Here is a 19060-nt window from a genome sequence, read left to right as displayed (position 1 = left end):
TCCAATAGAGCTGGAGTAGGAGTTCGTAAACAAATTACCTTCCGCAGGAGCGGGGCCAAATGCGGGAAATACTCACGCAAAAGATCGACAGCTCAAAAGTCGGATTGGGAAGCGGGAATAAGGTTTCCCGTTTGATGGCTGTTTGATGCCCCGCCGTAACAGCAAACCTTGTGCTGTGCGGTTGCTTTGTAGTGCTAAACCGCAAACAAAATAGCGACCACAGGGGGAAAGGCGCTCTCTAACGCTCCTGCGAGAAAACAAGGCCACAAAAGCGTCCCGCTCTACAGGACAGCAAGTAATTTATTTAAATTTAATTCAGCCTATCGCTTTCGGAGGCTTTTATATCTCCCGCTTGCTGTGTGTGTGTGTGGTGCGTGTCTTTCGCTCAGGTGATTTCGGGGAGAGGGAACAAAGTCCACAGGTGAGTGAGACACAACACCACACTTGTAAAAGTCGGGGTGAAAATTGGTGAAAATTGCCATTTCATGTTGTTGCTCACACGGGCTGGGTTACAAGTGGTTGGGCCCGGTTTAACGGACGGGCGGTAAAGCGATGCGTGTACTGGCGCTTTTGTTCTGTGTATGTGTGCTTGGTGGTGGAAAAGCTCTTAGCAGGGAAATAAGTTCTAAGAAGCGGGTCCTCATCGCTCTCCCCCGACCCTCCCTCTATAGGCAAAACTATACACGGTGGATAAGTTATCAAACGCGTGTGCAACGCTCTCGTTCGGCTTGATGCGGAAGCGTGCCCACAGCGATGAGGTACGAGGGAAAACGTTTGCCCACAGCACATGCATAAGTAATGCTTTGTGACCTCATTGTGTGACAGTGCTTGTGTGTGTGTGTGTGTGCCTGTTTTGTGCGTGTTGGATTGCGTAGGAACGCCGGTGACATCCACCCCGTACACCCGTCAGTTCGGGTCAGTTTAATTCAATTTCAAAAACTTTCCCGAACATCTCTTCTGTGAATGTTTTCTTGTGGTGTTTACCACACACACACACGTTGCGTTCTGGACAACTCGATTGGAGTGTTGGTGGTGTTTGCGGAACAGGGCACAACACTCTCGTCATGACAGCAGACACACACACATAAACACACTGTGGAAATGGGTAAAATGAAAATTCCACTGCGACACCATAAATTATTCCGACGTGAACGCGCGCGCGCCCTCCCCGGACATGGTCCGTTTCCCGTTGCAACCAGGGATGCTGGGGGACATGCTAAGAGTGCATGGAAGGACAACAGCTGAAACTACAAGAACCAAAAACAAAAATCCCTCTTTTCGATTTCGCATGTACCGGATTGGAAAGGAATTACGAATTCAACATGAATTACCTCATGCCGTTGTTGGTGAGGGATTGTCCCTTCCGACGACGTCGTTTGCGTGTACTTCAAACCCTACCTCCGGATATGAATATCAATTTCAACGCGCGTGTCTGCCGGATGTCAGGAAGCGTCCATCTACTAATCAATCGCTAAATGCCGGATTTTTTTTTCTTAGAACACATCCCAACATCATGCACAAGGTCTCCTGACCGGATGCAAAAGGACATCAGCTCAGCTTAGCCGGATCTGGAGTATCCGGTGCTGACGGACACCGGTGCTAAGGAACTCTACTGATGACACTGACAGAAAAATAGTTAATTAAAGTCCTGTTTGTTTGCCGACGAACACCGGAAAGGCATTAGCGTCGGATGATTATGTGTGTGTGTGAGTGTCCGTCCGTCCAAAACCGGCTCACATCCTCCCCACTGAGTGCGGGAGATTCTTGGGAATCTTACTTATCCCCGTCGCACGCATAAGATGGCGTGCGCTGTCTTACGGTCTTTCGGATGGCATTAGAAGATGACTAACGGAAGAGCTGGCACTCAGCCGAAACGGTTTCTCTGGTCCCCTGGTTTCGATAGCATTTTCCATTAATCTAATTAGCCCGGCTGTCTTACCTCTCCGCGGACAGCCCACGCTCTTGGCCACGGGCAAGTTCTGAGGGTCGCTTCTTGCAAAGCGCTTGTGGGTGTAGTTAGTATTATTACCTACGCGAATCGTCACTTTGAAAACGCCGCTAAATAACAATAAAACTGAAACATTCCACTGGGAGGCTGAAAGGGAGGCTTTTTCTGCGGGAACGCTTTCCAAAATTGCTGTGGAAATTGCAAATTTATAGCCAGTTCATAAATACCGGGAAGTGTACATTATCTTGGCCTGCCAACCTGGGGAGTGGGATTTAGCAAAGCTGTAATATGGGTGATGGTTGTTGGCGGTCCATCTTGAAGTGTATTTAGATGTTACTCGACTGCAGCTAATAGAAATGTATGAGCTTCAATGCTTCAACGATGTGCTTCAATGTCACGATTGTGATGTGTAATGCGACCGTGCAATGATACACTGGGGCATGAGAACAAGGGGCGGGAGGCTGTAGTGAAAATGATCTGATACAAAAGTTAACACTCGGGGACGCACGGGTGAGACAGATCCGGAATGCGGATGGTAATTAATCATCGAGGAATTCCATGTGTTTGTGTGTGTGTGTTCATACTGCGCTTTCGCGTGAAATTGTGAAAACAATTTATCATTCAACTAGGCGGGAGCGGTTGTGGTTTTGGGCATTCATTTCAATGGGAAAGATGCACGCTACAGCATTAACAGTTAACACTGTGATTTGATTAAAATCCATACACAGTGGATTACAGTGTTGATGGTACAGCTGTATCGGATGGCAATCGAGCGTATTCTGCGCTCTTACAATGAAGTTGTCTTGAGATCGACTTGATGAACTGGTTTTGGTTTTGATGGTTGAGAAAAGTTCATTTTTAATTTCGTTACTTTGGCTTTGAAATCAGGATAGTATGTGCAAATCGTATTTACATTCCTAATAACGAATGGAGAATATTTGAATGACCATTGGCAATATTCACGTATATTTTGCGGATTTGCAATTGTCGTTTATGATGTTCAGCTCGGTAAAAAAGCTGCTTGAATACCTAACTATTAAATTTATCCCTCGTGTGTTGACCTGAACGTATTGCAATGCAATTGTTTCGAAATAAATAATTGTTGAAATAGCTCCTGTATGTATCGATTCATACAGGGTTTCCCACGATTTATTGGTTGGTTCCCACGATTTATTGGTGCGTTCCCACGATTTTTTGGTCATTTCCCATAATTTTTTGGTAGCAACCCACGATTTATTGGTCGGTTCCCAAATATTATTGGTCGGTTCCCAAATATTATTGGTCGTTTCCCAAATATTATTGGTCGGTTCCCAAATATAATATAATATAATACCGACCAATAATATTTGGGAAACGACCAATAATATTTGGGAACCGACCAATAATATTTGGGAACCGACCAATAAATCGTGGGTTGCTACCAAAAAATTATGGGAAATGACCAAAAAATCGTGGGAACGCACCAATAAATCGTGGGATCCAACCAATAAATCGTGGGAAACCCTGTAAACTCTTGCTAAATCAATGTTTATGAGCAATGAGAATCCAAGACTTTCTAAACATCTTAGGCTTTATAAATTTACACACTTAGAATAAATGCTAATTTAGCCATGGACACTTCTATGAAATTTAAACAAGTTGGTCTAAGTTATTCTTAAGGTCGGTCCTCTGGTACAGTATTCAGCTCGAACGACTCAACAACATGCCCGTCATGGGACCGTTCCCTCGTAGCAGGGACTGGATTGTCTGTTTAATGCAACTGTTATTAAATATTAATGGTGGATTCGATCGTACGACAGGCTTTCTATGGAAGTCGACAGAGAGCGCCGTAGATGCTGTTTAGGATAGAGAGTGAGCGTGTAACGTTGATCGAGGATTGCCGAATGATCCAATTGTCCCGATGGTAATGAAGGGACATGATCTGATGCCACTTTTTCTCCCAAGTCGCCAAAGACAAGCGCTAGCGCCCGAATTTAGCTTCGGGCAATTCTTCGGGCAATTCTTCGAATTCTTCGTAATTCGACGAATTTAGCAAATCGACTCAAATCGATGTATTCGTAGGAATAGAGTGTAAAGCCAAAAGAAAACAGAGGAAGTTTGATCAAAGCTGTGCACGTTGAACACATTATGATATTTGAACAATTGTTTGATATGTATTTAAGATAAATCAAATGAAATATTATTCATAATTCTACATTTGAACCATATTATTGACCTTTGGCTTGGTTAGTTGTACAATTTTTGGTTTCAAAATTGCCCAATAGATGCTTAGAAACATATTTTGAAATGGCTTAATCTTTAGATAGCAAAGTAATTTAATAAACAAAACTAAGCTCCACCATCAACACAAGTTACATTAAACTACCAATCCAATGCAGCTGTACCAACATGTCATTGAGTCACTGTAGGAATAAGCCAGTGTTTTAGTGTGATAATAGAGCAAGTGTGATGGAATCTCCCTTATTTCTACCATTCCTTCAAAGCACTTCAATAGTAAAAACAAAAAGCTCCACATTCTCAGTAGGAACATTTTTGTGCTAATGGGCTCGTTTGCGTGTTCGAAGAACCTCCCTTAATTAAAATATCCCTTTGGCCAACGTTACAGCCTGTGCGGAGGTTGGGGTGGTAGTAATTCGTCATAAGTTTGTCCCAACCACACATCGGTGCCAGATGTGTTTCGTCAGAATATGAAACCCAAACACGACATGGGTGCATCATTCGAAAGGCGAAGGGCTCCCGCGTTCGTCGAGATGAAACTTTTCACCAATGTGTCTTCGTATGTGCGTGCGTTGTTTTTCGTGTTGGACGGTGGAAAATGGAAAGGTTCACTCGTGCCTGGCACCGATAAAAGTAAAACTTTCCCAACAATCCAGACAATGCGGGTGTGTCTTACTTTTAAGCATGGCGCGCTCTCTCTCGACACAATGGTAAATCAAAATTTTCGTTTGACATTGACTAGGGGGAGAGCCAGAGGGAGCGAGAAGATGAACGGGTGGGCTCAAGTGGATGTGAAGAGTGAAGCATAAACTGCAGTCATTCTTCATCAGCACTCAGCTATTCATCGGACGGTGTGCACGAGCACGAGTGCCCAAAAATACATGCCACAACCGTGTTGCCCGTGTTGGCTATCGTATCGCCACAAATTTGACTCTTACCTGCCGAAGACATCATCCCCCTACCTGTGCAGGAGCGAGCACAGAAGAGCACGAGCGCTTTTGAACAACGGCCGGCTCCAGGCGCTTGTAGCTAATGGCCGGGAATGGGTTTGGTAGTTTGCCAGGACACAAAAGATATCTTCAAATTAAAATGATTCATAGCGTTGTTCGTTCGGTGGTCGGCTGGCCTCAGCCGGTTGTCCCACAGTTTGTCGGCCGATGCAACCACATAGCTTGTGCGGCCGTTAGTTTACGTTAGTGAAAACGTTTACACTGGGCGGCTCCGGTGAGGGCCTCGAAAAAAAAAACTCTCCTAGATTGCTGAAATGGATGGTTTTGTTCGTGTTAGGATGGTGAAGGGACGAGCGCGGGGTGGTTACTTTCGGCACTGACACGTACAAAGATTTACGAGTCACCGCGGTCGGGCACGCGGAGGGACTTTGCGGAGGGTTTGTGCGTCTGCACGAGAAATCAAGATGACGGCTCAAGAAGGACCGATGGGTTTGTTTTTTGGTACACGCCACTGGCACTTGAGCCGGAATGGCTGAAGGAGAGCTCTTGTGAGTGGGGAGCAAAATTCGGAGTGGATGCGATAACGCTGGCATGGCTTTGAACTTCATCAAGCGCCAAAGTTTTGCGTTGTGTTAAAGCCTTGTCAACCAGTGCTGCTGTTTGGTTTTAAAACGGACAATTCGGTCCGCCCTATTGCTGTAGCGAGCGCACTCACGGCTTCGGTACACAAAGTCTGCCACGACAGACAGCTGCAGCTTACATTTTGATGTACGTACCACACTCATCATGCCGTAAAGCGTTGGTCGGCAGCCCCGGTGTACTGCGGGGAGTGGTGCTGTTGCTGTTTATTGCTGGTAGCTTGGGAGAGGTTCTGGGGATATTCGAGGGAGGAACAAAATCGTGACAAATGAAGGTACGTACCTGAAGCTATTATTTGTATATGTACGCGCGTTTGTATGTGTGTTTCGTATCCTGAATAATGAAGACAATGAAGACGAACCTTTCTTAAAGTAGGCAAACGTTAAGGCCCTTCAGTGGAAGCATTCGAGCAGAAGGCAAACATTTGTGTGCTGGAGGTCCTTTAAAAGATGATCAAATATTAAAGAACATGCCATAGACACATAAACACGCCCTGACACTGCAGCAGATAAATGTAGATAGCTTTAGCATGTTAAAGCGAGCTTCAATTCAATTTAAACCTTTTTGGCTGGCGTAACCGTTTTACAGCCTTTAAGGCTATGATCATGTCACCATCATGCTCTATCTTTGTCGCATGGTGTACTGCAGTGGTTGGAAATGTTTAAAAAAAAAGGAAAACACATCTTCATGTACTATTGTTGCAAAGGTTCAGGATTAGGGTGTAAGCTCACCGGATACTGTACTGTTGTGATTGCAGATTGATTAGTTGGATGGATGGTAATCCCAGATCAAGTGGTCATGTAGCTAGATGATGTAAAAGGATGTACTGTTATGATTGAATGGATTTATGGAGGATGTTTGTGCACTGGCAGAGGACGCTTGCGTTTAGTTAAATACGCATGGATCGTTTTATAAGCATAGCTTGAGAATTGATTGATGGTCATGTCGCCTCCAAGAACGCAACTATTCGAATTTCATCTTGATTTGCCTATTACGCTGTACTCATTATCAAGGTGTGGATAAAAATAAGCCACTGATAGCTTATGTTTGCACAAAAACAATCAGGGGTTCTTTATGTGCAATTCATATAATATCATTATAGGTATCTTTATCGCTGTTTGTAACTGTTGCATAGCTCAACAGCTAGTTTGATCATAGAAATATATTTAAAAGATTGAAGTCAACAATTGCTACAAGATTCCCTGTGATAAATCCCAAAAACACATTTCAACGCCCGTGTAACGAGTCGCGCAAACGGCAAGTAGACGGAGCTGGATTTTAATAAATGAATTGTGGTGTTACCTTTCCTACCCTAAAAGTAATTAATGCAAATTTTGCTAATTTCTTTGTAATTATGAATGTTGTGGCATTATTCGGTAGGCTTCGCCAAACGTCAACAATTCCTAGAACTTGCCCAGACACCTGTAAAATGATGCTATTAATAAAGACGGACGGGTGTCACAAAGTTTTTCATTTTTCCTAGTAAAAAGGTCAGCATCTAGGCCATTTCGTTTCTACCCATAAAGAAGTACGCCTGGATATTTAGCTCCATTTGCTATCAATCGAGTTTCTGTTTTATCTTGGGAGGACAGAAGGGGCTATTGGGTCTACACGTTGTTGATATTGATGCATATTGCCATATTTGCCTTAATTTTTCAAATTATTTGTTGTCTGTTGATTAAGGATATGCCTAAAAATGATAAAGTATCGCTTAATATATAATTTTTTTAATGCAATAATTTTGTCTTACTCAATCCGATGACTTCCAACAATTCTTGGATATCTCTTTCTATCCGAAAAGCTGTGAATACCTATCTAAATTTGCACCTCTTCCAATCTACTAAAGATGATAATGACGCTAATGACAGTGGCATGGTAGCGAAGTAGTCTTATTAACTTGTAGATGGCTGTGAACCACCAGGTGCTTCTGTTGCTATTTCTGCTGGACAGCTCTCCTTTACAGGTGTGTGTGTGTGTGTGTGTGTGTGTGTGTGTGTGTGTGTGTGTGTGTGTGTGTGATAAACAGTCCCCACGCCGAGCTTTGTTTACCGAGAGGCTGACACAATCCTGTGACACACACACACACATACACACCTGTGTACTGTCACTATCGCAGTGTCGCATTTTTCCAGATCGTTAACTCCCAGACGGTTTTGAGCCGGGGGAGGTCGGATCGTCTTCGTTGAACACTCGCCGAGATATCCGGCCATCTTAAGGATGAGACAACAGCGTCACGATAACCACCACCGGCCTTTCCCATCAAACTCCATCAAGAGTGGGAGGCCGAGGCGATAAGGCGGAGAAGGCTGGAGATGATTCATAATTACACCTTTAATCTTGTAACCATTGTACGCGGGACGCGTTCACCTACCGTGCTTGCAACAGCTGCTATAGGCGGAGCTAGGCTAGGCTAGGCACCCACCGTCACCATCCTACCATGCGACGGCTCGAATCGACATCTATCACGGAGCTTAATTAGTGCCTGTAATTACGCTCCAGCTCAGCCACACGGAAAAGTGGAAAGTCACGCGACAATCTTGAGCAAATCTCACCTTACCGTCAATGGGAAGTCTCACCTCTGGTGGGTGAACGAAATGCTGAAGCGAGGAGCTATTCTGTGAGTGAACTGTGAATTGTGCGGGGTTAAGCATTGGTCCGGCAAGCACAGACGGTTCATTACAGGATGGGGCAGGGATGGGAGTGCTGGTTTTTGTCGAGCCAGCTTTCGTAGACTATTTGTGAGTAATTTTATGGCTCAGCTGGTCCCTGAGCTACGCGAAGAATTGATTGAGGTTTGAGGCATTATGATGGAGGGAAGGGAGAAAGTTGAACGAACGGTGTCAGGTGGAATGATGGCTTGTAGAATGTTTGGTATTTTGATGCTTAAAGTGAGGTCAACGCTTAAGATGCTTGAGAAAAGCAGGCAGAGTAAAAAAAAGGGCATGTCTGTATTTAATTTGAGAAATATACATTTTATAATTACTACAGAGCAAGCAAAACTCTTAGGAATAATAAGATTAAAGCTACAAACTGCTGAACCGTGAAGGACATTCCCAGACACACGAAGGACATGAAAAAACGGAAAACTCCGAACTGCAAAACACAGCCAAATGAACGACCAGTGCATTTGTGTGTATGGACTTGTTCACGCGTGGTATTCTTTTTTGTTGCGCGCTCCGGTTAATTTTTAATTTCAATTATCAGGATTAGCACTTTTGGAACCGATCCAAACATGGCCCCGGTTGCCAACCGAGCCCACCGAACCAAAGTTCCGGAGTTGTGTTTCGTAGCGAGTGAGCGAATGCTGCGGAATTTAATTAACTTTTTTGTCATGCGAACTTTGAACGAACGCTTTGGCGTTTTTATCTACCGCCAAAGCTGATCCTGGGAATACTCTAGCACAGTGCCACAGTGGACACTATACAGTGACTGCAAGGGGCAAGTAAAGCTTGTGCTGTCGCAGTGCATTTTTATTGCAAGCGAAATCGGAGTCGTTGTTGCATTTCTTCGGGATGGTGCCCGGGACCGGGACGGGCGGGCAAGTCTTCACGCCCAGAGCCAAGTTCCTACTTCCTGCTCGAGAGTGGCACCCAGACACCGGCCGAAGTGGTGCCAAAGTTCTCGCAAAAGGTTAACGAGTGGAGTCATCGAATCAGCGGCTCGGCGGAGATTTTGGGTGCAGCACGGGCAGGGCACAACCACGTTGGGAAGACGACTTGTACAAACGTTTGGTTTGTTTTATCGGGCGAAACACTTGCAGAACTATAATGCCTGTGACCGAATTGCATTGTGGGTTTGAAACGAGGGGAACTGTGTGCGTATGTGTGTGACAGAAAGAGAGAGATAGGAGAGGAAGGACTCAAAACCATACACTGAGTCGACATTTGCTATCGCGTCACAGGGGAGTGCAGAAAAGGAGAACGAACACACTACGTGGCAAAAAAGGGAAGAAAACGCAGCTTCGCAGCATTTGAACCTAATGGTGCGAATTCCTTTTTCTAGGTTAAATACGCACACACACACACACATACATGCAAACATCTACAGAGGCAATCTTTCACAAATATTGGAACACACATGTTTGGCGAGCTATGTACACGGTGTAGAGATTTTTGGGTTGTTTTCATTCGTTGGGCAAATGCCGAGCAAGTGTGTGTGTGTGTGTGTGTGGCTGTGTTTGTGCACACACATACACCGACTCGCATGTTGGCTTTGGGGTTTTGCCTATTTCGGGGTTTTGTGGTTTAGTGTCCGGTCGCTGCTGGCTTAGACAGCGGGTTATAGCGATAAATAAAGCACACACAAACACATTCTGTTCGTAGCAGCTTTTCGCGTTTTCCACTAGGAACCAACGAGAAGGAGGAGAATACCAAACAACGCACTTAACAAAATAGGGCGGGAAATTTAACGTTCAAACGTGGGTCTGGGGAATCTGAGATCTGTAACAAACAGGGTGCATATTAGGGAGGGAAAGCTGGATGTTTTACGTTTGTAGATGATTAAAATTCGTTTAAATTTTAATCGAAAAAATAGACTTAAAGTTAATCTACATAAAATGAGTTGAAAAGCTTCTTAAAGCTTTCAACAGCATGCAAGATCGTAAGCTATGCCATGATAAGTTTAGAGAGATTAGAATTAGTGTTAGAGGCTTTAGAATCCATTTGATTTTGCACATGCAGTGTGATGAACGTTTCGTTACGTATGTTAAGATCAGGCAACTCAAAGTAAATTGATTGATACATAGTGTTTATTTAACAAATGGTGGTGTTACGATTAAAGGCAAATTATTTTGATATTTAGCGGTTGATATTTTGAGAAAAAGATACATAACCACAGACTACACGTATTGTAAAAGTCATTCAGTTTGTTTTTGCACATAAACAATTATATTTTACAATTTTTTGAAACAAGGTACCGCTAGTCCCCAAGATGCGTGGTATCTCTTATACGCGGATTTGGAGATACACGGATTTCTTAATTTGACAGTGCTTGGAGCAAATAGTAGTGATTTGACCCATCCCATCTTATCGAATTTTAAAAATCATTCAAAACGATTCAAAATTGTAATCTTTAGAATCAGAATCATGTTAAGTAATTAATTTTGGTTTGGTTTAATTAACCCATTGCTTAGAAAATTACACTAAAATAAGCTATATTTTGGCTACAAACCGCGTGATTCAACTTACCTGAAAATTAGAGATAAGTGGTTTATTAGTGGTATCTCGGGGACAACCTTTAATTGGGAACATTTTGGGAATGATTCAAAAGGCTTTACATTCAGTAAATATTATAATGTTTTACGAACAAGTAATGCCATGCCAGACAAATTGATAACTGACTTCCTTTAAAACTTCTCCTTCTATTGGAGAAGACCATTGTCATGCAAAAGCAATGTTAGTGTAAGTGTTGGTAAAGTTCATGCATAGTTAGTTCAAGTATGATTATATGGAGTTTGAAATAGCCCATGAAAGGAGCCAAAGCAAGTAAATTGGCTTACAGTTTTGGGTTTAAAGCTCTCTGATGGTAAAAATTGCCTTTCCATTGTTGCTATTGAGCATCGTTTTCTTAAATATGTGTATGGTCCTTCTATAATTATTGCATTCTGTTTCATAACTTTCGTAGTTTAGTTAAGGGGAAAACACTGTTAGATATTCAATCATGTTCAATCAAAAAATGATCTGACGGAAACTGTCCATTCCTGTCCAGGTCCAGGAGCGTTTTCCATTTTGCAGAAGGATCAACACTTACCACTTTGCTTAAACACATTATTTTCATCTACATGCGTCGTGTTTGTCGTTGGAACTTTAATGAAACACGTTAGCTGAATATCTCGAATTTGATATTTACCCAGGGACAAATATAGTGCCAGTCTTGTTTTAGAATAAAAACGAGAAAAGTTGCTGCTAACTGTTGGGTAAACGTTGCAACCGTGCGTCGAAAAATATGTTCGATTTGTTTTGTTGCCGTATGTAGTCAAACACAGCCTCAGCCTCGGCACACCGGCATCGAATGTGTGTGTAAAAAAGTGTGCAAAACTAACAGAACGTCTATTTGCTTTAAGAAGAAGGCCCGGTTCAGCTTCAGCCAGGCCATCACGTGCCTTTGATCTTGCACGTGTCTTGTGCTAAAGCAGATCAGATGGAGAGAGATATAAAAAAAACAACGATAACACTGCTTGCCCCTGTGTTGTGTCTGCTAATTAAATACGCGGATCTCGGTTTGATATGAAAACGCAACAGCAGCCAAACAGCAAATAAAACCACACGATCGAGAGAATGCGTGTGTTGGTTTGCCGGTGGCGGCAGTTTTGTTACCATCTCTTGCTTGCTGGTCAATGCTTATTACTTGAAAGCTTTTCGAAACAGACACTCACACACAGAAAGAAGAAAAAGGAATAATATTAATACGGTTTTAATGAGCTCCAGTGTGGCGCGTTGTTTGAAGACGGCAAAAAGAGAGATGGCGAAGCTTATTTGGCTACATTGCAGCAACGTACAGTGGTGGTAGTATTTATATTTTAAGGCTTTATTGGAATTTGTTCACGTGGCAAAGAAAATAGAGCGTAGCGAAGCGTGTGGCAAGTGGGCGCCCTCATTCCAGCAAACGGTCTGCTCTGCTGTGGCAGAAATGCTGATGCGAGATACCGTAAGCATCACTGCATACGTGGATAGCAAACATGGTGCGTTTGTGTATGTGTTTTTAAAATAAATTTCTTCAGGCATGAACATTCATTTTCCAACAGCTCTCGTTTAAGTGCCGAAGCATCGCAAGCGCAAACGAAGCAGTGTACCAGCACTACTAGCCCCTTGAATGTTTGCTATTTCGCGAGCTCGAAAGCGACGAAAAAACACAGGCCAGTTCGCCCGTTGCTTGACACGGAAAATATTTAACCGGCCTTACCCTTTTCGAACACGTTGTTCATACCGTGCCGTTTTATTTATTGTTTTCCCATTGTGGTGCCACTCACCCCCCCGGACAACAGAGAGCTTTCGAGAGCGAGGGTTATAGGGCAGCATGCTCGAAGCACACCCGCAAAGAGCTGTAGAGTACACACGCGCTGCGCTTGAGGCTTCTCGAGTGACCTCACCCGAAACACCCTGTGTGATGGAGTGAAGTTTCGAGTAGTATTGTTTGTGATGGGGCGTGTTGTTTAACCACAGCGTAGAGCACGGCCACAAGGGGGGCGCGAAATCTCACTTCGATGTGCGCCCCGGGTGAGCTTCGGCAATCGTGTTGAGTCAAACAACTCCAACCGTCCGCAACAGAGTGGGCTTGTTTTTAATTGAGAGCGTTTAAAATTGGGGTAAACATTTAAAAGAAGTGAACGAGATTACAAAACGACGAGTGGGTTGTTGCTGTATGTGTATGTGTGTGTGTGTTTTTTAATGCTCGTGTCGGGCAATTTGTCGTGTCACATCTTCACTAGTCGCAGAGCGGTCGAGCTATTGCTGGTTCGCACATTTGCAGTCCGCCTTGTGAGGAGTGATTGGGACCGTAAGTGAGCCTCTAAATAAAGCTGTCAAATGGAGAAGCCGAAGCGTCGGTGACGATTTGCTGCACGCTTTTGTTAGCTGGAAAGCGTACTTGTGTCGAGAGTGTGTTCAAATTCGGCTCCCCCATTTGACGACGGCGAGTGGGGCGAGAGTGACGATCAACAAAAGCCCGACAGCAATTGATTGGTTCGGACGGTCCCGGAGCGCCGGTGGCTTCTGCTGACGACAGAAATTGCACCCCAACAATGTGTCGCTTTGACAGCTCTATTCGGTACAATTATGGCGAGGAGATGGAGACCCCCCTCACAGCGATGCGATGGGGGCGCCTGGTGTTTCAAGACAGAAATTTCCAATTTTCCATCTTCCGGGACGGCGACGACAACCAGCGCCCATTTTGGGGTCGTTCATTTTTACGAGCGTAACAATGTTTTGCTCAAATTTCCAAACAGATTTCCGGCAACTGGCTCATTCACATCGAAATGAGCATCGGGAAGCCATCGGGGCCGGTACCCAGTACAGTGTCATGGAGAAAGAGCGCGCACATAGAAGGGCGTTTCGACTATAATCTGTGTCCCCTAATTGGAGCTGGCATTCATTACAATGGGCATGGAAGAATGGTTCGAGGGGGGAGGGGGAATTCAATTTCGTCGCCAATGTTATAAAGCATTCGCTGAATGTTCCCGTTCCCGCTTGCCCCTTGCGTGCTGAACCGAACCGAATGGGAAGGCCATTAAAATCATATTCAAAGCAACGCTAGTTTCAATGAAAATGTCCTGCAGGCAATACTACTGCTCAATTTCTAGCATTCTTTCTATATTTGCACAAGTCCACGGGTGAAGTTTGCCTTTGCATAAATGCTGGACGAACGGTTCGTTTCTACGAAATTTTGCTCAGCGTCGATAAAAATAAAATTGGAGCACAAGATAAAGGCTGTGCTGGTAGCTGGAATCAGTAATCAGCGGGGATGTTAGCTGAGTGGGAGAGCGAGAGCGAGAGGGATCCTTAATATCTTTTGACACAGCCGGCCCACAGTTTCCGGTGCAGTTTATTTGTGCCCTCCCCTCCCCTGCCTTTCCGTTATATCGTCGTCTTATATCGCGCTTGGTCGCATGCGGGGAAAAATCAAATTTCACTCTTGCCCTTTCAGTGTGCCATTTCAATTTTCATTCCACTTGTCAGGTGGTTTGAGGGTGAAACCGAACCGACTCCTAAGGGTGCGCGTTGGCACGCAGGCACGAAAGGCAAGGCAGGATCCTCGTTTCTTTCGCCTCTTTTTTTCGGGAGGGGGTTAAAAGGTCTGGGCGTGTGCGAGTGAAAAATAATGCGCCCAATCTGGCGCATCCACTTTTGGTCACATTTAGTGAGGGTGGCTAAATTTTAAGGGCCGCAGGAGAGGGGGGGTTTCTATCGTTCCCCGTGCACCGGCCGACGATACCATGGCGCACCACCGTTAACGCCATTTGTGCGCACTCTTTTGCATGGTCGCGCTCCCACCCAAAGGGCGGAAATTGAGTCGAACAACTTGAGCGTTTTATTTTGCGGAAGCCACTACTCAACTACGGTCAATGCGCGCGAGGCTTTTGTCGTACGGCGGCGAGGCGAGGCCAGGCCGCGCGCGTACAGCAACAATGAATATAAATAAGAGTTGAAATGAATACAGAAGTGCTCGTTTGCTGGCGGTGGTTTTCGCACATCAATGAAGAATGAGCTCGTCCTTTTCGGCCCACCTGGTTCCGTAGATTGTGGTTGATTGTATGTGTGTGTGTGTGTGTGTGTTCGGTAGTAGTGGTAGCTTCTGGGGTGTTTTGAGAGCGTTATAAATTAAGCACGAGGCAAATCAACCCCGAACCGTTTGGCAATCAAGCCTGAAGGCGTCTTTTTTGTCTGTAGCTCTAAAAGGAGTTTTTTTTAGAAAACGGAGAATACAATTCCAAACGCCTTCGTTTCAGCTCAATATTTTATGAAATTGTTCTTGTAGCTTGAATAAAATAAAGCTCAGTTTAATTTCGGATGTTGAGGTAATTGCTGCTAAACGTCATCAATTTAGATGCACTGTTGGAACGTTTTTCAACAAATTGATTTTATTAATTTAACGTAAGATTGCTCGTTATTGTCTCACATGGTTTGATTCAGGTAGAATCTTTTCATAACATTCATAAGTGAGAGGATTTCTTTCCATGAACATCCTTTGGTAAAGGTAATTTTTTAAGCTTACTTGCAAAAATAAATCTATGACCTTGCGAGGTACCTGCCGTCAGTTATCCGAAAAAATCGGACGAAGACATGCGTGTCGGCGTTTTCGCGACCAAATTATAGAGCTGTTGCATCATATTAATCCTGAAAAATCTCTTGCGACATACCTGGGGTATGTTTTTACCGGTTCACGTATTAGAGTGTCATATAAAAATTCTGCCGAAATTTGCTTGAGTTCGTCGCATTGAGTTTTGGCGTCAAATGCTTGTCGCTGTGAAGTCATTGGACGCGAGCTCTACTTCCTAATATCTTTGTTCATGTTCCCCAGGTACTATTTCCCTGTCAGGATGGTTGCAACAACTTCCCGGCCAAGCTAACGCAGCAAAGTAGCTACATGCCCCCCGGGTTTCATTTTCAGCTTCCATTGGAACCTCAAGTCACTCAGACTCGTCGACCACTCGGAAGTTGGATTACTGTCCATGCTCTGAGAGTTGTCTAATAGTACCAAGATGTTGTAGATGCTGGAACAGGCTTGTACGAAGTCTACAAACTGCCACATGGAGTCCGCTTTAGATACTACAGGGCCACCAGGGTTTAAAATGCATTCATAGTAATGGAATGTTGGAAAGTTTAAATAGTCGTGATAAAGCCTGTTTTTTTTAAAGCAATATAAATTGTTGAAATCGTTTAGATTTTAGATGAACGTTACCACCCATTTTCTTTGTGAGCTTCGATTTAGCCTTATTTTGATTATCATTATTGATTTGTCTTACAGCTAGGGCTTTTTTTTTTTTTTTTTTTTGTTAACGAAGAGTGAGCATATTCCATCCCCCTCTCCGACTCACCCAACTCGGCCGGTACGCTTGTGGTGCGTATTACTTCTTGCGGAGTCGTGTGTGCGGTTGCACCCTGGGTCACGACGCATCTTCTGCGGCGATCTGGTCTACTGATTCTGCTTATTACGCTGCTTTCCGTGGTGCGACGCGATCCCTTTGGTCCTATCGCCCACACTTCGGGTGGGCAATGGGGGTCTGCATCGTTGGTCACCACTCCAAGCACGTAAGGCAGTTCTCCTGTTACAGCTAGGGCTTTGGGTGAGTAATAAACATCACTACCCTTGTTTCGATCAACACCTGACTCCGATAGTTTGACTAACTCGTCAGCTCGTTAAGCAGTTTGATTGAACCACTCTACAAATCAAGCAGCTAGAGATGATCAACATATTCTGTGTTTACTGCTTGAAGGGTAAACAAGAAATTACAATGATCATATCCAAACCAAATCCATTCTTGAGCGTGATTCCCTAACCTGATTGGCCTGTTTGCTGTTACGGTCCACATGGGTCTGTCGGGACCTTTCAAACTTGTCCTGACAGCATTTACACGAATCAACCTGTACGAGCCTGTACGTGGTCAAGATTTATCATTCGATCGATCGAAATGCTTCAACCGACTCTGTTTGATGCGAGAAAACCTCTCACCACTAGACCACTAGACCACTCACAGACTCGGCCCTGTCGCGAGCTCAGACCATTCGATTCATCATTTATTGACGTCGGTTTCGAACGTTGCTCAGAGCGGATGTGTGCGGTTCGGCATTCATTCCGACTAGGGAGATCGATGATATTAATATTGAAATCGGCAATTTGGTGTAACAGAACGGAATGATTTACAAAGCGTTCAAGTACGCTACCGGGACCAGATACTGCGCGCATACAATGCCGGTTGATTGCGCATTGAAAAAAGCTCAGTTGATACGAGGTACGGCTTTTTTTGGTTTCGTTTTGAAGCTTGTAACGCGCGTTCATTTTTACGAGCACGTTTTTACATTAATCACAAGATATAAAAAAGGTCAGAAGCATACAGCGGCATCAGCGATGCGTAATTGAATACCGTTGGGAGGTCGGGAATTAAGCGTATGACATTGATGGTTTGATGTGCCTTGACGTGAATGTGTGCGCTTTTTACCCCACTGCCACGCGAAATGTGAAGCTAAAATGAATGAAGCGAGGAAAATGAAAGCAAAAAAAAAGAGAGGCGACTGCAACGGAAATGTGTGTGAAACGAGCCCCGGAATCGGTTTTAGTGTGGAAATATTTTACCCATCAATGCGTCGATATTGCCCCCGATATTGGAATGTGCAAAGCGATCGTTTACATCCCTTTGTAAAGTGATGCATCCGATCGGGCTGTGCGAAAAGCGATGCAAAGAATTAGAACAATTTTGAAAAGCATTGGAAAAAGGGTAATGGTTTATTTTTTGCTGTTGCTGATTGGAGAGCAAATCGCTGGATGGTGCTCGAATTTGCTGCAACAGTGAGCAAGCAGGGTTTGATTTTTATACACTATGCTCTTTATGGAAGGTCATCAGGAGGCAAGTATGGGTTGGTAGGTAGGAAGAAAGGGATGTACCAATTGGAAACGTGAAAAGTGGCAGTTTTTCCCCATTAAGTTTCAATTTTGTTGCATCAATGGGGCTTGTTAGTGGCGCATTGCCGTGATAACAAGGGTGCGTAACTTTCGCTGGGTTTGTAACATTGCTGAATTATCTAAGTTGCGCTATGTGAATAAAAATATGCAAACATTCGAAGGCTCGTTGAAATGGTTCAAATTAATTCATACTTTGAAGAGAAATGTTTGTTTTAATCCTCTGAGGGCTTTGTAATTGTAGGGTGGTATGGGGAAATATTTCTGATGCTGAGCAATTTCGATACAGTTAAGAGAATCAAAGATTAGATGGACAAAATTAGGGGAATAGAAGCAAATAAATAAATGTTATTTTATATTGTTTTATAAAAATATGTTGTGATAGTGAACACTTTGGCTCTGTAACAAAATCCCCTAAACTTTACATTAATATATTTATTTATTTGTGTATACTTGTCCACCATGTTCGACTTAACAAGAGAAAGGTATAAAATTGAGATAGATATAAAATATAAATATAAATTTAATTAATGTTGCCCTATAAATTTCAAAAACTGGTCAGAAATATTCAGAAAATAACATTGCTCAATCAACGATAATAGTTTAACTCGAGAAAATTTTGGCTTTTGGAAAACTTATACTGATTATGAAATCAATGTGTAAGCCCAAAGGCAAAATAATATACATTTGATAGTAGTAGTAATTGCTTACAATCAGAAAAAATAGCTAAAATTGTTATTCAAGTAGAAAACTATTCCACTTTGAAGTATTTTCCTTTCAATCAACTCTTCAAATTTACTAACGATGAATTTTATCCGTTCTTTTTTGCAGCCAGAACAGCTGTAATTTTCTCCCCTGGCCGTGGCCATTTAGTCAAGCACAGAAAAGAGGAAACATAACAGGTAAGCCACAGAAAATGGGCCCAATTTGATGGGATGTGATGGTACCAACAAAAAATGAGAGCTGCGGTAAACGTTCATTGATGAGATAAATTAAACGGCAAACACTTGACATATGAGTGGGAGAAAAGAGAGAGAGATGGAGAGAAAAAAGGGAGTAGAGTGATGCTAAAATCAAACGGTTCAATCAAAGCGTAATCGTACTGGCAGGCTGTGCGTCCGGGCGCTTGGGGTGAAACCAACGAAGCTCGGTTGATTGGGTGCGGCCCGTTGACCGGGCCTCGTTCACATCAGGC

At 43.7% G+C, this 19060-nt stretch overlaps 1 protein-coding gene across 1 annotated transcript in view; it reads left to right on the top strand.

Annotated features, from left to right (window-relative positions):
* LOC1280747 (neuroligin-4, X-linked) overlaps window positions 1–19060 on the top strand; it is a 154399-nt gene that overhangs the window by 2630 nt on the left and 132709 nt on the right. The window contains exon 2 of the mRNA XM_061657115.1: window positions 18697–18767. The gene's annotated coding sequence lies outside the window, so the exon portion shown is untranslated. The remainder of the gene's footprint in view (window positions 1–18696; window positions 18768–19060) is intronic.

The sequence above is a fragment of the Anopheles gambiae genome, chromosome 3 (genome assembly GCF_943734735.2).
Source record: "Anopheles gambiae chromosome 3, idAnoGambNW_F1_1, whole genome shotgun sequence".
Lineage (NCBI taxonomy): Eukaryota > Metazoa > Arthropoda > Insecta > Diptera > Culicidae > Anopheles > Anopheles gambiae.
Note: the sequence above shows the minus strand (reverse complement) of the source record. Positions and strands in the feature narration are given on the sequence as shown.